The 19,334-nt window shown below is 34.2% G+C and overlaps 1 pseudogene; it reads left to right on the plus strand.

Annotated features, from left to right (window-relative positions):
* Positions 1-5,017: 5,017 nt before the first annotated feature.
* Positions 5,018-14,983, plus strand: LOC142636628 (putative cyclic nucleotide-gated ion channel 8; annotated as a pseudogene).
* The last annotated feature ends 4,351 nt before the right edge of the window (positions 14,984-19,334 follow it).

Raw genomic sequence — 19,334 nt, forward strand, 5'->3', positions numbered from 1 at the left:
TCATAGAAGTGAGATAGAAACTCGTCTTTGGACACAGTCCTATGACGCTCATAACCAGGGTAGTCAAATTGCGCTACCCTAGGAACATGTAGTACTTCGAATATAATATTCAGAGTAACTACAATTCGAATACCTCAGAATGTCGTGGCAAAATGAGGTACAGAGGTATCGACACCGTGTATGTTGGATTAAAACTCCTGAATAAACACGGTAGGACACCTCAAGGGTTTCTCTAATAGAGAAGCCCAACCCCGAGTCCAAATGAAGGAGGGGAGAGGAGTGTCGGAAAAATCCGACAGAATGACTTGGCATTCCGAATGAATGCCACATTGCTGGAAGTCCTCCAAGAAGTCCTTTTTGGGCATTCTCATCATGGAACCGGACGTGAAGAGGGGGAAGAGGATCAAAAGAAGATGATGACCCAGAACCACAAAGAGGGTTTTGAGCCGAAGTGGATTTGTGTTTAGGTGCCATAAAGAAGTCTATCCGAGAGAGAGAGAGAAAGAAAGAAAGGACAGGAAACACATCACAAACAGAACCGTAGAATGGAAAGAGGTACATATGCAGGAAATATGCATGAACATGTGACATGCAAAAATAAATACATCATGGATAAAACCCAATCCAAACCTACCAGCACACAATCCACATTAAACAAACACGCATCTAAAATGCATGAAACAAAGTTATAATGTAATGAGAATGCAATGCGTGAGCATATAACATCAAATCAACATAACCCAACCCAAAAATTTCTCAAAAACTTCGAAAACCCCAAAAAAAATCCAAAAACCCCAAAAGTCTAAAATGTGTGAATGCATGTAAAATGAGGGTTTAAGAACACTTACCAAGTGATTAAGGCTTGAACAAGGCCGAAAATTGAGTGGGTGAGGAGATTGGAGTGAAAGAAAAGTGTTTGGAGTGAGATAAAAGAGTTTCTGTTGAGAGAGAAGGAGAAAAGTGAAATATGATTCGCGCCTCTGGTATATAAAGAAATTGTAGCTCGATCGATCAAAGTATCTGTTGAGCACTAAATCTCGACAGATGTAATCTGTCGAGGTGCTGTCGAGAATTTGTTGACGACAAAAATGCTTCGATGGATCGAGAAGCTGTCGAGAATCTATTGGCCAGACAAAAGGTTGCTCAATGGATCGAAGAAACTGTCGAGAAGAAACACAGAAACCTCGATGGATCGAGATTGCAATAAGATCTGTAGACAAGAAGAAGAAGGGCTCGATAGATGAAAATCTGTCGAGGTTCTGTCGAGAAGCTGTCGAGCTTGAGAAATGGAGTTTTTCAAAGAAGTGAAAAACACATAAAGATGAATTCAACAAGCAAGTAACTCAAACAAAGATCCAATCAACATATTGAGCTCTCAAAATATCTCTCAACATGTATGCAAAGCATTCAAAGATCCAAAAACACACACACACACACATACACACACAACATGTTTAACCAATTTTATATTTCAAAAACAAGTTAAGACAGTTTAGTGAGGACAAGGCCTATGATTCATTTAGCTAGAGTTGGCTCATGCCTCCCTTTGGCGTTGTGGTATGAAGCACAAACCCTTTTTTTTCTCTTTTTCTTTCCATTCTTGAATACTATATCTATTGTGTGCTAACATAAAAAATGTATAGGATGAGCCTGATCAGCCTCAGGGCAATGTTGCCCCAGCTGCTGGGAACCTTCTCAACCCACCTACTATAGCTTGGTTGATCTATACTTATAGGAGAGATGGGGTCACTTGGGAGCGTTCTCTCACCCGCAACACCAATGTTATGGGCTATCATTTCCCTTAGGGGACCCGAGATGTAAATTATCCAATATTTTCTATTTGCATTTTCTTCAATGTATTCTCTTATTTTGTCCTAACACAATCTCTTTGTCCCAAAATTAGCCTACCTTGCCTGAGCACGAGGATTTTGTCCTACCGGCCAAGAACCCCAAGCTAGAGGTCAAGGAGGTGGTGGTATTGATGATGATGATGATGGGATTCCAGCTCTAATGCTATCCCAAGGGTTGGTTAGAGGAGATGACGTTATCACTGATCCTGCTGACAGGCATAGTTTTCCTGCTTTTTTCTTTTGTTTTAGCATTTATTTTTTGCACTTTCATTTTATTTGAGATATTGAATTGTAAAATGATATAGTAAAATCTGGATTTGGATTTGGAACATGTATGCTTTGCATTTCTCTTCCTTTTTCACTTCTCTCCCTCTTCTTTTCATTTTCTTGTATGTTTGGATAAATATTCATGCCAAAAACCTGACTTGGCAATCCTGAGGGTCATAGGAGACATAAAGGAGGTCCATGATGTAGGAAAATGACTTTAGAAAGGATTAGGAACACGAGATCCGGATGAACATGCGCAAGCAGAAGATTTTTCCTCTTTTTTTCTTTTTTTTGAAATTTAATTATGGCTACCCGTAAAGATAGCAAAATGAATTGACAACACTATTTTTTTTTATTAATTGTGAATGAGGAAAAGTCTTCTGCTTCTTCTTACTGAATTAAAAATTTATCAAAAGTTTTTCAAAATAATAAAATTTTAAGGGTGATGAATAATTTAAATGTGGCTATTTGCATCAAACAATACAAAATTGAAAAATAACTCAATTTTACATATTTAATAAGCCCTAAAATCACCTACTTTAATCAAGCTAAAGATGTGTGAATTTGTAAAATTTCTACATTAACTGTGTAAACATACACAACCATAGCTTTGTATTTCATTATATTAATTATTTTCTCTCACCTCTTCCTCTCACCAGGTTTTCTCTCTCTCTCTTTCTCTAATAATAATATAAAATGAAAAATAATTATATAAATAAAATAGAATTTAAAATATATAATCTAATGTGTGTGTTTTTTTAAAGTAATTGTATAAAATAGAAAATATAGATTCTTTTGTTAAAATAAATAAATAAATTGCATGAGTTGATATGAATAATCAATAATATACACCAACGAATATTTTAGATGTTTTTCATACAAGTTTATTTATTTTTATCTGAAATAATGAATTGTTCACACATCCACGAGCTATAGGCATTTATAGCCTCCAGCAAACATATCATGTTCTTCAAAAATTATAATCATTTTCAATAAATAAAAAGTAGGCCGTCTATTGAAGATAGTCTAGATCTTTTGACTACGAAGCAATTGAACCCGATTCAATTGTAGTGGTGGATGACACCAGTGTTTACTTTTCAATAAAGCCGAAGTAAGCATGACATGTCTGTGCAATTGAAGCCACTAATTGTCAATTGCAGTGAAAAAGTGGGTTTGACAAAGCAGTATTTTACTTTTGACATAAATGATAGTGGCATGGTGTGGGCTTGATTTGGTTTGGGGGCTGAACTTTAGCGAATCACCTTACCAAAAGATTAATGGAAGAGTGGATTCGATATTAGTTTTATTAATAAAGTTTTTTTTTTTTCGAAAAAAATCCTATTATATCTATTTAAAAAAAATTATTTGAGGGAAAATTAATAGATGTTTTTAAACATAATTATGTTCCTACATAAATGGAATCTGTTCTAAAACTAAGTTACGGGATGGACCATGGAGCTAAGAGACCTTTTCCATAATTAATTAATTTCTTTACATTTTTTCAAATGTGATGACTACAAAGCTTGAGGAGACAAGGAAAGTTGATTAGTAGTAAACTTTTTTTTTTTGCTTTTTTTTTTCCCACACTTTTGTCTCATGCAAAAAAGCCAATTGCTTTGTTGCTTTATAAAATGGTACATTACTCTATCTTTCGGTGGGAGTCTCATCTATATAATTAGGATTTTTAAAATAATTATTTTGAATATAATTATCCCAAAAGCCTAATTATCTACCGTCTTTAAATATAATCAGCTTATTTATTTTACTCTCATGCAACAAATTTCACTTTAAAAAAAATACTTAACCAATCACAAAATTATTTAATTAATTTTAATTGTCTAGCCAATTAAAATTAATTTCAATTAATCACACGTGATCGGCTTCACCCCATATAATGCATGCAGACCGTGAAAACTTGATCTCGTGATATCTTTCAATCCGACTGTCCGATCTGGAAGCTGGACACACCGTCGCGACCATTAGAACCTCAACATCATTTTTATGATATGCAATGAATTAATTAATGCATGTAATGCAATCATGAATTTTGGGTATATGAATGGTCACTCTAGTCATCTTACTGAATTAAATCATGGGTACAAAATCGAATATCTGCACTTGAAATGGCCATCTTACTGGATTCTTGTAATCTCACTGTCTCTCTCTGCCTTTCACACAAGAAACCTTTTAGAATGGTCAATTAGTTGTGAAATTTCGACCAAAAAAATTAACTTTTAAAAAATACTAGGACCTAGATAGAGATACTTTTTTAAAAGAAAATTCTTAAATAAAAATGGGGCTTTTTTTTTTTTAGTGGTAGTAGCAAAAATGTATATATATATATATCTATACTACTATTTAAGGGGCTTCCCCTGTTTGGATTCTTATTTTTTTTAGTTCAAAAATGCCCCTACAGTCTTATGTTTAAATAGAGACAAAACTAAAGGACAATCCGGTAAAAACCATTTTTTTAGTTCAAAAATGCCCCTATAGTCTTATGTTTAAGTGGAGACAAAACTAAAGGACAATTCGGTAAAAATGCAACTCCAACTCCCACTAAAATATTGCCTAAAAAATAGGACCACTCTCCTATTAATTTTTAAATTGATTTATTCACTTATAAATTATATTTTTAAAATAAAAATCATATATATATAATAATTAAATACAGTTTTTTTCTACAAAATATGACCACTAAAAAGGAAAAGTCTCATCGCACGCGCGAAGCGCGTGTGATGAGACTAGTATATATAGTTGCTTTGAAAAAATGAATTAGTGTAGAGAATATTTTAGTACAAGTTAGACATGTAATTTTATTAAACTACCCTTTAATTTTGCCTCTATTTAAACCTAGGTCTCTTAAATAGAAGACACACGTGTTCCCAAAATCAGTTGTGAAATTTAGACCCAAAAAAATTAACTCATTTTCGAATAGTACTTTCCTTTTGCATAACCGTAATAACAGTTTGACGCTCCTCAATATCCTCGAACAAATCTCTCTCCATCTCCTCTTCAAACCCTAACGATTATCTCTGTAAGTTTTTCCTTTCATCGCTCTCTCTGTTCGCTTTTTCTGTGTTATAAATGTGTTTTTTAATTAGCTATTTGATTTAGTATTTCTTATTATTTCATTCAGAATGTACCTCTCTTTCTTTCTTTCTTTCTTTTTTGTTTCTTTTTTTTTTAATGATGGTTTTTGAGGCAATGCTATACATGATCTTATTGTTATTTGAGGATTTGGTATTGTTTAATTGTTAGTACAAACATAAGTAAATTATGCCAACCATTTGAAGCAATAAGAAGGCACCATATAAGAAGCAATGAAATTTTTTCTAGATCAATTACAAGAATTAAGCATAAGAAAAACCCCCAAAAAAAAATAATAATAATAATTTGTGCCTCATTCAAAGCCACATGAACATCTGTGACAATATTAATAATCCCCTTGTCAATACTTACGCTAATATTCTTCCTCTTGTAATTGATGCCTTCACTGATTCATGCAGGAGATATATAACTTGAAACCGTTGGCAAAGTTCACTTTGCACTAGTTTATTGCTTAAAACAAATGGGTTTGGGTGAATTCGAACCAGTTTCTCCTCATGCGGTTTGTTTTTTCTTTTTCTTTTTTTGAGAAATAGGTAGAAAATCTCTGTTTATTAGTTTATATTTACTTTTTAAATGAAGGGGGAAAAAAAACGAAGGCTCACGACTAGTTAAGCATGTCATTGTTGGTGTTTTGTTGGATACTTGAATTGGTGAAGCTTATGCTGCCATAAATGACTCTTATTTATCTATAATTTTGCCATTTGTGCAAAATTGGTCATACCTATTGCACAAAGCTCTCATTTTTGTAGAGTATGGGAAAGGTTATAATGGGCAAGTTTACCCTCAATTTATTGGAGAGACTAATTCTCATACTCAAACCCGCGATTTGTCACTTTTGGTGGAAGACATTTGCTATCGCACCAAAACTCAACCTTTCTCTTGTGTAAATTTGGTAATAAATAAATTTTAATATGTGGAAAGTTTGCGGCAATAGGTATCTAATAAAAGTTATTATATTTTAACACCAATAAGAACTCCTCATAGGAAATAATGCTTTAGAATCTTGATTGGAGAAGGCTAAAGAAACTATTATAAAAGATATATAACAATCTAGTCTACGTTAAGAATTATGATTGACAAGGTTCATGCAATTGTCACTTTGGAAAAATTACCTTGTTGGATGGAGAATGGATGTAGGCCAATAACAATGTAAGATCTTGTATTCTGAGGATGTGTTATTTGGTATTTTCTATTTTCTACTTGTACCTTTATTTTTTGACCCGGGGGTTTTATTATTGCACAAACTCTTTAGAACCTTGAGAATTAGCAGTAAGAAAATTCTTAGCATGTATACTTGATTTTGGGCATCTGTGACAGGTTTCACTACAAAACTATACATGTCGTTAAGATCCATGAGTTTAAAATATCCGAAATGCCAATGCTTTTGATAATTATATACAGGAAAACTACAATAATAGTGGTACTAATGAATTCAGTAATTTTAACTGTTTATTTATTATTATTATTTATATTTTTGGGCTTCATTTCAGTTCAAATGCTAACCTAATAGTTGAAAATTTAATGGTCTACAATGCAATTCTGCTACTTTTCTTTGGATATTCAGACTAGTTGACATGTTGGAAATTTATTATTATTATTATTATTATTATTATTATTATTATTATTATTATTATATCTATTCTCAGAGAAGGTATGATACTCTGTGAACACAGTATTTCTGTTATGTACTATCATTTTATTGACAGTCTCTTACCTTAGTTCATTTGCATTACAGGAAATTTGATTTATCACACTTGATGTTTCCATATCCCATTTAGTGGTTTGACTTAAGCTTACCATAGAATTCTAACACTCCAATATGATGTCAATGTAATTGATGATTCTACAAAATGTTTGATTGCGGTTACAAGTCCCAGTACATCGGTGGCCAGAGGGAGAAATTTGTAAGGTAAAGAATGTACACTGCATATGTTGTTCCTTGCTATAAATGATTCCCATTGCTCTTCTATAAAATTTAAATATTATTGATTGATAATATATATATATATATATATATATATATATATATATATATATATAAATGGTTCTTATTTGATTCTTTTAATTGGATTAGCAAGGAAAAATAATTAACTTCAGTTCAGTTCAATGAACTCAATTTTAGGTAAAATGGGGCTACTGGGTTTTGTTGCTTTTGACTTTAGGAAATGCAAATTCACTTGATGTTGGATGCTGAATATTGTATTGTATATTTGTCACAATGCCTCCCTGATTAGTTCATTGATCAATGGAAGGGATGGAAATAATGTTAGCAGGCTGGAAGAAGTTGTACTTTCAGAAACGAGCAAGGGTTATTTTGAGTAAAAGTAACCTTTCTAGTTTACCAACCTACTTCATGTCACCCTTTCCTATATGCCAGGTAGCATTGCCAAAAGATTCATATAGATTTTCTGTGCGGTGTTATAGAGGAAGAGAGGAAAATTCCTTCTGTAAGTTGGGACATGGTTTGTCCCCCTATTAAATTAGGGGGAGTAATTATTCAGAAGCTTGGTATTTTCGGTTGAGATTTATTATGAAAGTGGTTGTGGTACTACGCAACCGAATGGAATGCTCTTTGGAGAAGAGTTGTTGGGGCTAAATATGGAGAAATGAGATCAATGGTGTTCGATGGATGTAGTGTTACTCATGGGGTGAGTGTGTGGATAACAAGACATGATTTAATGAACTTTTAAAGTTTTCACTTCTTCTTTTTTTGTTTTGTATATAATTTGCATCAGAGATGGACGCAATTTTTCATTTTTTTGATATTATTTATCCTGTTGCTTTATATATACTACGAATATTCATTTTGATTTAGAAAAGATAAAGCTAATGAGTCTATGACTCACATATAGTTTACAATCAATGATATATTTTTTAATCACAATTTTTTATACTAATTGTTTTTAAATGATCTTTAGTATATGCACCTTAAATAATAGTAAGTTGCACAATGAACTAGTTCAGTAGATAGTAAAAAGGTGCTTCTAAAATAGTAGATACCACATATTTTTAGCATTATGTTCAAAGGAGGCATAGGAGGAGTTTACATTTTACTTGCAATGATTTTCATCAGTGGTTCTACTCTATATGGATATACAAAAGCAGTAGCAGTGATTGATTTTGAGGTTGTTGGCACTGTAGGTTGGATGATCTTGATTCTACATTGTCAATGCCTTCTGGTGCTGTTGGAAAGAGGCGAGCCATATTTAATTTAGAGGGGCTAAACCTTACTGGTCGTGCAAAGAAAAATTCATCAAAATCCTTTGGGTATGGAATGAAAGTGGGATCAGATGGACTAAAGACAATTGGGTGATTGCTCAGGTCTGGTGTCACCCGGGCAGTGTTCCCAGAAGATCTTAAAGTATCTGAGAAAAAAATATTTGACCCTCAAGATAAATCCCTCTTGTTATGGAATAGGCTTTTTGTCATATCTTGTATTCTTGCAGTTTCTATTGATCCATTGTTTTTCTATCTTCCTGTCAATCATGCATCAAATTGCCTTGGCATGGATACAAAGTTGGCAGTCACAACAACTACTCTGCAGACAATTCTTGATTCTTTATATCTTATTCATATGGATCTTGAGTTCCGCACAGCGTATATTGCACCATCTTCTCGGGTTTTTGGACGAGGTGAACTTGTGATAGATACTACACAGATAGCCAAGCGATATCTACAACGTTATTTCATTGTAGATTTACTGTCTGTGCTTCCTCTACCTCAGGTTTGAGAAACCATGCTCAGTTTCTTTGCTCTATTAGCTTGCATGCCTATTTAAATCTATAGACTTCTTTGTCTTTAGAATGACTTCTTTTACTTTTTTTTCTCTCAATAATGATATCTTTTACTTTTATTGTATTAGAAAACTATGGACCTTTTTTTTAATATGCCTAATTCCATCTTGCAGCATCATTTTCCATAAAATATAATGGAATAAAAATATATTTTATTCTATTTGTGTTTAAATTGTTGAGTTTGTTGCTTTCTATGAGTTCTAAGTCCTAAACTGTGAAAGTTTGAAAGCATATGGATGCAAAATATATCTGTCAGCAAACAATTACTAATTACATCATACATTAATTTTTTAGATTTTTATACTTCCAGATCAATGATTTTTCACTGTCTAAATCATAGAACAGATATATGCCATCTAAGTTCTTAATAATTCTTGAAAACCTAGCAACCAAATTATCCAATGAGATCAGAATCAGTGTTGAAACAGATGTGTATGGTTTACAAGGGACTTTTTCTTTTTCAAAATTTTCTGAATAACTATTTATGGATTTCCTATGGTTTAGGGAATTGTTAGTAATATTTGTAAAGATGACCTCTGGATATTGTTTTTTACAAATTGCAAGACATAATTCCTGAAAGTGTTACTAGAAGATGTAAACTGGAAGAGCTAGTCATTATGCATTTTAGTAGGAGCATTAAACTGAATGTCTTTCCTAACTTATATCTATTTTAGAGTAAAAATAAGTTAAAACCATTTCTTGAAGCAGTGATTTGCGCTGCCTCACATGATGCAATATCCCCTCCCCTCCCCCCCCCCCCTTTTTTTTTCTTTCGATAAATATAGCACTATCTATTGTTATGTACAAAATATTCAGCTCTTTTGTTTTTTTAGTCTTTCCTCGCACAATTTATTCTATAAAAGAAACTGCAACTCCTACTTTTGTTGGCCTTGACAAAATACTTTGCCTCTCTATTGTGTTGAAAATGATTTTAAATGTATCACTGCAAGTTAATGAACTAGGTAAAATAAATTACTGCAAGTAAATGAACTAGGTAAAAAAAGAATACGAAAACTTGAAAAGTAGAAGTGGATGAGTTATACTGACCGTCAAAAGTGTACTTGAGAGAAAGGATTGGATTCCACTACATACAATTACTTCTTTGAGAGGGGTGGACAAATTACACTTAGTGAACTACATACACATAATGCATGCATTGCTTTAGTGAAATGAAATGCTAGCAATCTGTTTTCCAGTCAATACTCACATTTAACTTACAGGCCTCAGCCCATGCATTTTTCTCATGGAGTGAAAATAGATGAGCTTTGCATGAGAGAATACTTAGACAAGTAAATCTATAATAAAAGAACTTGGAATAGGCCAACGTACTATATTTTACTGGACTTTTACAGGTAATTAGGTATGTTATTAGCAAGAATCAGAACTTTTTGTCATTTCTACCAGTGACCCTTAGTTGAAATGCTACAGATATATGCCTACATGATTAGCTTTGTGGCTTTCTTTTTTTGCATCCTTAAAATTGAAATTATATGATATATAAGATTTGCATCCTGCATGCATAACTGGTCATATTTGGCTCTGGATTCTTGGCCAATTTTTTTTTTTTTTTCATGAAATTATATGATTATATATAAGATTTGCAGTTTTGCATAGTAGTAAAATGACTTTTTGAAGACTGGTCCTATGTTAATATGGTTTTCCTTCAGCATAATTGTTCCATTTTGCAGCCTTAGTGCTGAATTCTTCATTAACGTAGAAGTGTTCCACAAGTTCTGGAATAGGAAGAAAAGCGTCATTTGATTTTGTTTTATTCTCATTATCTGTAGCTTGTAGTGTGGAAATTCCTCCAGAGATCAAAGGACTCAGAAGTATTGGCTACAAAACAAGCATTACTACATATTGTCTTGTTTCAATATGTTCCAAGATTTGCCCACTTTTTCCTTTGAATGCAGAACTTAAAAAGACTGCGGGTGTTTTTGCTGAAAGTGCTTTGGCTGGTGCTGCATACTATTTGCTTTGGTATATGCTTTCCAGCCATGTAAGTGTTCATACTTCTTTTTTACATATTAGGTGAAGCTCTCATGAGATGTGAGTGTCGTGTCTAGTATGACACAATAATCTAAAACTTGGAAAGGGAAAAAAAGGTGCATAGAAGAATAGTGAATTGTAGATCAATGTCGCCTTTCTTATTCTGATGAGCCCCAGATATCGTGTTAATATCTTTGTTTAATGATGTACATAAACAAAAATATAGGAAGGATTTCTAAAGAGAAGATTCTATACCTCCCTCCCCCTTCCATGTTAGGAAGAAAATAGTTTTATGAGATCAATCTGCCATTATTTTAATTTATATATCCAAGGCATTTCATTAAAGAGGAATAAATTACTTGAAGTGATTGAAGATATTTATGTCGAACATGACCTTTTTTATATGGCTGACAGTCTGCTTTGAATTGAATTTTTCATCTCTCTCTCTCTGATTGTTTCAGAGTTCAATTTTTTGGTCTTGAACTCAATTTGCACATTGAATAACTTTGGATGAAAATTTTCAGATAACCGGGGCTTTTTGGTACTTATTTGCTGTTGAGCGAAATGACACTTGTTGGCGGCAAGCTTGTAAGGATAGTGGAAAATGTGACATAAACTACTTGTACTGTGGGAATAAGCATATGGAAGGTTACAGCAATTGGGAAAAGATCAGTAAGGGTGTTCTTGGTAGTCGTTGCTCTATTGTTGATGAATATTCACAATTCAATTATGGAATTAACACAATTGCTATATCATCTGGCATTGTTGCATCTAGGACTTTTTTCTCTAAATTTTGCTATTGTTTATGGTGGGACCTGCAAAATTTGAGGTATCCTACTTTTTGCTAATAGATATATGTGCACAATACTTGCTTTTCTATTCTTGATAGGCTAAATGCTATTTAGTCACTTAGCTCTGTCACAAATGCGATATATGCATGTGTAACTTACCCATCAAAAAATAGAAAAATGAGTAATTTAAAATGATTTTCCTTTTTCTACTTTTTTTTCTTTTTCTTTCGGGCTTAGGCATCTATTTATATATATATCATTGAGATACTTTTTTAATTGGTAGCTTCATGATAAGGATAGTACATCCATGAGCAGATCCATTAGATGAATTTTCTTGGTCAGCCAACTAGTCGAGCACTAGCTTAATAGGTTCACAAGCTAGCCAAAGTCAGAAGGCTTTAGATTTTAATGAAAGGCACAGATAAATTCTACTTTCTCTAGAATTGAAGAAGTTAGTATCTAAACTCAATTTTGGCTTTATTAGTTATGCAGTATTTTTAGACATTGTCTCTCAGTAAGTCCCTTTATAGTGCTAATCGTGGATATCTCAAAATGATATATACTAGATAGTTCATAAGGAATTTCCAATTTGTCTCAAGTTACTCTTGTTCCCAATATTTTAACATGTTTGTGACTCAGAAGTAATGGAATTCTTTTAAAGATCAGTGAATGCAGCTAGCCAAAATTATTGGCCCTTATGGATAACCAAAATCTCTATATTGGATTTGTACTGTAGGAAAAAAGGGGAAAAAAAATTGTGCAGCCATGATCACTTGTTAATACAATTACATAATTTTCAAATATGCAATGATACATGGTAGATTGCTGCATCATGCGATAATTATCATTGTCATAATTATTAAGTTTAGTAAAGTAAAAAAAAGCTAATTTCTGAGTTTTTAGCTCCCAACATCTCCATTATTAAATTTCGACAGTACACTTGGTCAAGGGCTTGAAACCAGTACCTACCCTGGAGAGGTTCTGTTTTCCATACTAATAGCAATTTCTGGGCTCCTACTCTTTGCACTTCTGATTGGAAAATCAGGTGAGTTTAATACTACAATTTATAACCACTTCTTCAGATGATTATTTTGGGTTGCACATGAGGACGCTCATGTTAGTCAGTATTATTACATATAAGTGCTGAAAAATATTTGGATATTCTTTTTCTGATAATTAAAGCAAAATAGTAGTTGGAACTGCTCCTATATCTCATTTTTTGAGAATAAAAATGCTTGACAAGTAGTTGTTGTTGGCACAAATGGACGAAGCATAAGCATTTTAAAGTTTTTTTTTTAAAGGAAAGTGGAACTATGAATATAATTGTGGAAACAATTTAAATTTTGTATGCAGATTTTATGTTTTTAAGGAAGTACAAAGATTTTACAATAATGCTGACCTTTAAGGTATCCTGTGATTGCAATAGACATACCTCCAGTCTCTTACAGTTCGTGTTGAAGAGCTGAGAATCAAAAGGCGTGATTCTGAACAGTGGATGCATCATCGCTTACTTCCACAGGATCTGAGGGAAAGAGTTAGATGCTATGACCAGTACAAGTGGTTAGAAACACGAGGAGTAGATGAAGAGAGCTTGGTCCAGAGTTTACCAAAAGATCTCAGGAGGGATATCAAACGACATCTTTGTTTGAATTTGGTGAGAAGGGTAAGTATATAAAAGTAATTATGTTATAACTTGAATCGCTAATAGGATATCTAGCATTCTTTCATTTGTCTTAAGCCTATAGAGCATTCTGTTCATTTTTTAAATAAAAAATTCCTTTGCTATTTAATCTCAATAGCACTTTAACATCAGTCTTGTATCCTGCCAGTGTCCTATCTTGCTGATGTTTATTCAAAGAGTGTGAATTCTATATGATGGTGTATGCAGGTTCCTTTGTATGCCAATATGGATGAGAGGTTACTTGATGCCATCTGTGAGCGATTGAAGCCTAGTTTATACACAGAGAGAACCTACATTGTTCGGGAAGGGGACCCGGTGGATGAGATGCTCTTTATCATTTGTGGGTGCCTGGAGAGTGTCACTACAGATGGTGGAAGGAGTGGATTTTTCAACCGGGGTCTACTGAAAGAAGGGGACTTCTGTGGAGAGGAGCTTCTAACTTGGGCAGTAGACCCTAAAGCTGGTTCCAACTTACCATCATCAACTCGGACTGTGAAGGCTTTAACTGAGGTGGAAGCCTTTGCCTTGGAAGCAGAAGAGTTGAAGGTTGTTGAAAGTCAGTTTAGGCGCCTTCATAGTAGGCAGGTTCAGCACACCCTCCGCTTCTACTCACAGCAGTGGAGGACCTGGGCTGCCTGCTTTATCCAGGCTGCTTGGCGACAGAATCTCAAGAGGAGAGCTGCAGAACATCATCGTCAAGAAGAGGAAGAAGAAGAAGAAGAGGAAGCATTACACTATGGTAAAGAATAGGATGATGTAAGGGCATTAGTTTCTCGAAGTGATAGTACATCTAGGCTTGGTGCAACTATCTTAGCATCCCGATTTGCAGCTAATGTCCTTCGTGGTCATAGGCTTCGGAACCCAAGTGCTGGAGGCTTGGTGAAACTGCAGAAGCCCCCGGAACCTGATTTCACAAATTATGATTCAGAGAACTAGTTTGTTTATTTTAGATGTTGAAAACCAAGGAGCTGATGTTGCTAGCTCTTGCTGTATACTACAGTCATTGCTCATTCCCAGTTGCAAAACTGTATTCTTCAACTTATTCTAGGTGATGACAAAGAGTGAAATTTTTTTTCTGAAAGGCGGATTGGTGCAGGTCTCTGTATGGTCTGAGTGGCAGACCATTAACTCTCTTCTTCTTCTTGATGACCCATTAGACTCAATGGTCCTTTCCTGGCAAAGGCTGGACTACGTATAAAAGGCTTTATACCATGTAAAGAGACTCATTGCAAAACATGGCCAGAAGGATAGGACCAACACCTGGTCTTTGCCATGACTTGCATATGTGTTTAGTTTATTTGTTTTGTAAAAAGTATCTCAAAATTTGAATGCAAGAAATTTGTGCCATCAAAAAGCTGCTCTACACGAGTTAGTTGAAAGTTTCAATAGGGATTCTTCATATTCTTGAATAGAAATTTCCTGTTCTTTAATTTTTAGGTTTGACTTTGGGACAAAAGGAATATTTGTTTACTATCTAAATATCATGCAAAAAAGTTTTGAATACATGTATATTTTTTCAAGGCGCAATAATTTATTGAAAATCAATTCTTAAGAATTGTTCTTTAGTTGGAAATTGCATTAACGTACTGTTTTGGATTTCCTGAATCATGGGATCACCCCCCCCCCCCCCAATTTAATGAAACTATGTTATTCTCATTCCCAAAGTGAAAAATCCAACACAGATTACCCAATACAGACCTATTAGCCTCAGCAATGTTATTGTAGGATTGCTTCTAAGGTCCTTGCTAATAGATAAAAAAACATTTCTACTACATATTATTAGTGAGAACTAAAGTGCTTTTATGTCTTAGCGTCTTATCACAGATAATGTTCTCGTTGCTTTTGAAACAATGCATCATATAAGCCAAAAAAAGAATAGAAAGGTGGGGGAGATAGCTCTTAAATTAGTCATGAGTAAGGCTTATGATAAGGTCAAATGGGATTGTCTAGAAAAAATAATGATCAAGATGGGCTTTCATACACAGTGGGTTGACATAATGATGAGGGATTCAGATCCTCTAGAGTTCCTAGGGTACTCTACCAAGTAGAGTTCATTAAATCCTAACCACTCTTTAATGATTTAATGGTCTAGATTCTGCCATGTCAGCATTTCATTAACAATCATCTTAATTGTTTTGTTTACAACATTATTTTATTATTTTAAGAATATTATTAATGAAATGCTGACATGGCAGAATCTAAACCATTAAATCATTAAAGAGTGGTTAGGATTTAATGAACTCTACTTGGTAGAGTTCCTAGGAACTCTAGAGGATCTGAATCCAATGATGAGGTGTGTTTGTTCTGTCACTTATTCGGTCAAAATTAATGGCCAACTCTGAGGTGTCATTACTCCTACTAAGGGATGGATAACTCCTACTAAGGGATTACGCCAAGGGGATCCCCTCTCCCCTTATCTTTTCTTTTTTTGTGCAGAAGGTCTTTCAGCCCTTATAAAAAAATCAGTGGAACTTGGAACTATAAAGGGAATTGATGCATGTGCCAGAGGACCATCAATCTCACGCTTGTTCTTTGCTGATGACAGTCTGATTTTTTGTAAAGCCACAGGTGAAGAATGTTCTAACTTGATTGGTATCTTGGAAAAATATGAGAAAGCTTAGGCCAGCAATTGAACTAAGAAAAGAGTTCTCTCTTCTTCAATCGTAACACACCACAAAATTTGCAAGATGAGATCAAGCACAAATTTGGGGCGGAGATCATTAAGCAACATGAGAAGTACCTTGGGCTTCCATCACTGGTAGGAAAAAATAAGTGTAACATACTCCATCAATTAATTGAGAGATTGGATAGTAAACTTTTAGGGTGGAAAGAAAAGTTGTTATCCAATGCAGGAAAAGAAATCTTGATCAAGACTGTGTACAACCGATGCCAACGTATACTATGAGTGTCTTAAAACTCCCTAATGCTCTTTGTGATGAGATAACTAGTATGGTATGTAAATTTTGGTGAGGGCAAACAAATGAGAGAAACAAAATGGCCTGGTTGAGCTGGGACAAGATGTGTCTACCAAAGGAAAAGGGTGGTTTGGGTTTTTGTGATCTTAAAGCCTTCAACCTTGCTCTTTTGGTAAAATAGGGATGGAGATTGCAAACTAACACTACCTCACTGGTCCATAAAGTCTTCAAGGCATGGTATTTTCCTGATGGAGATTTCCTTTCAGCTGAATTAGGCAACTATCCCTCTTTCGCTTGGCGTAGTATCTTGGCAGCCCAGAAAATTGTTTAGAAAAGGCATCAATGGCAGGTGGGGAATGGACAATCACTACATATTTGGAGGGATAAATGGCTTACTAAACCATCTACTTTTAAACTCACATACAGCCTTGCCAATGTCCCACATGATGCAAAGGTTTCCCTGCTCATTGACCCACACACAGAGGCTTGGAGAGCTGATATGGTTCAACAAATTTTTCTCCCCAACAGATGCCTCTGCAATTCCAAGCATTCCCCTTAGCTTTCGACTTCATTGTGATTGAATGGTTTAGGCATTTACCCCAAAAGGGGACTTCACAATGCGTAGTGCTTACAAATTAGCCTTGGAGATGGTGCACTATGAGAATTCTGGGGAAGTATCAAACAACCAGACAAATAAATTGTTCTAGAAAACCATATGGAGGCTCAACATTTCAAACAAAGCCAAGTCCTTTGCATGGTGGGCAAGTAAAAATACCATACCAACAAAAGCCAACTTACGTCATTGGAAAGTGATTGATAATCCTACTTGTAAGGCATGCGATTTGGGGGCTGAGAGTAGCGGGCATGTACAATGGGATTGTGAAAAAACGCAGGAGACTTGGAATCTTTCTAGTATTCCCTTTGAAGTACGTGGGGCCAATTTTCCAGAATTTGTGGATTTTTTATGGCACTTGGAGTTCAGGCAAAGAATGGGGAATGACTTGCTTGAGCTTGTCTTTATGGTGGCTTGGTGTTTATGGTTCAACTGTAATGAAGTCAGACTTGGTAAGGCAAGACTACCGGGTTTAGCTATTCTGTAGAAGGCACGATACATGCTGGATGAGTTCTAGACTGCAAATCCGAAGCTATCTGAGATCAGTCCTAAGGAAGAGGTAAGATGGGAGCCCCCAGGTGACCTATGGTACAAAATTAATAGTGATGCTGCGTTATTGTTAGCAACTATTTTTTTTAGTTGGCATGTTTTGGAAACATTTTAACAAACTAGCATCTCGAGCGTTAAAGGGTCGAGATCAATGACAAAAATCGAGTCCTTCATACTCGAGTTCAAATCCGATGCGGAAGAAAAAAACCACATGGAAATCGAGTCTATAAGAATCGAGTTCCACAGAGAGGAGAAGAAGAACAAAGAAGGAAACCCAACAGAACAAAGAAGATAAACCCAGTAGAAGAAACCAGCAGAACAAAGAAGAGGAAACCCAGCAGAAGAAGAAACCCAGCAGAAGAAGAAACCCACATGATATTCTTTTCAAAAACTGAAAACAAAAAAAAAACAAAAAAACAAAACAAAACAAAACAAAAAACAAAAAAAAAAACAAGAAAAGCATCTCCAAAGAAAGAAAAACCCAACCTTAACAATGAAGTTGTGGACTGATTCGGCCTGGCATTGTCTAGCCATTGCCCAAACCGAATTGAAAATCAAACAACAAGGGCCTCAAATAAATGGATCCCAAAACAAAGAAGAAGCCCAGTAGAAGAACAAAATGAAGATGAAGAAGAAAAAAAAAAAAAAAAACCCAGGAAAATGAAGAAACCCAGAACGAAGAAACCCAGGTGAACGATATTTCTTAACAAAGGAACTCGAGTCTTAGTGACTTGAGTTCCACGTGGATTTTTTCTTCCACCTCAGATTGGAACTCAAGTTTTATAGACTTGAGTTTCAAAGACTCAAGATGCTAGTTTGTTAAATAATTTTGCAAACTTCACAACTAACTAAAATATTTCAAAATTAAGGATATATGCAAAAAAAAAAAATCTTTTTTCATCCATCTCAAAAAAAAGAAAAAGATAAAAGAGTAACTTTTTCATACTCCGTATTTCACAACCAAAACGAATAAATAGTACTATTATGCTATAACATCATATTTCACAGCCAAAAAGTAGTTCTCTCCCATGCAAACTACTTTTCAAACGGGTAGAAGAGTAACTAAAAACATCTTGCTCTATAGCTTGTCTGTTCCCTAAAAAACCGTAAAGGTAAAGAAGGCTATATGACTGTTAAAATAGACTTGAATAGTTATAGAATATTCTACAATGCAACAAAAAACTTAGAAAATATGATTTTCATGATCTTTGTGCATAGGAACAGATTAGTGTGTGAAGCGGTTCATAATTTTCTCAAAAAAAAAATTACCATTATTTTTAACCATTTCTCAATTAAAATAAAAATTATATACTTTTATCCAAAATCTGGAAATTTAAATAAAACATAAATAATGTTGTGCTCTCTATGTATAGGAACATAAAAGTGTAGCAAACCATATTTTTCTAATTTTTGATAATTGTTAATCTCTTATCAAGAATATTAAACAACTAAAAAATTTAAAATGACGGCCTAAACATCTGTAAAAATGTTACTTTCATGGTTTATATGTATGAGAACTGGTTAGAATAACTTTATGAAATTCAGTATTTTTTCATAATTTTCCTCAAATTATTAATTAATTACAAATACTAATAATACGTTTAGATGTGGTGATTATGTAACCTCATTCTTAAAGTTAAAATAAAAAATGAAATAAACCTGGAAAATGTCAAGAAAGCTTAGGATAAGAAAGAGATTTCAAGTTTGAACCCAGTAGTACAATAACATTAGTAAGTTGAGGAACTTATCCAAATCAAATCTCGTAAAATGAAAAACA

Source organism: Castanea sativa, chromosome 5, assembly GCF_040712315.1.
Source record: "Castanea sativa cultivar Marrone di Chiusa Pesio chromosome 5, ASM4071231v1".
Lineage (NCBI taxonomy): Eukaryota > Viridiplantae > Streptophyta > Magnoliopsida > Fagales > Fagaceae > Castanea > Castanea sativa.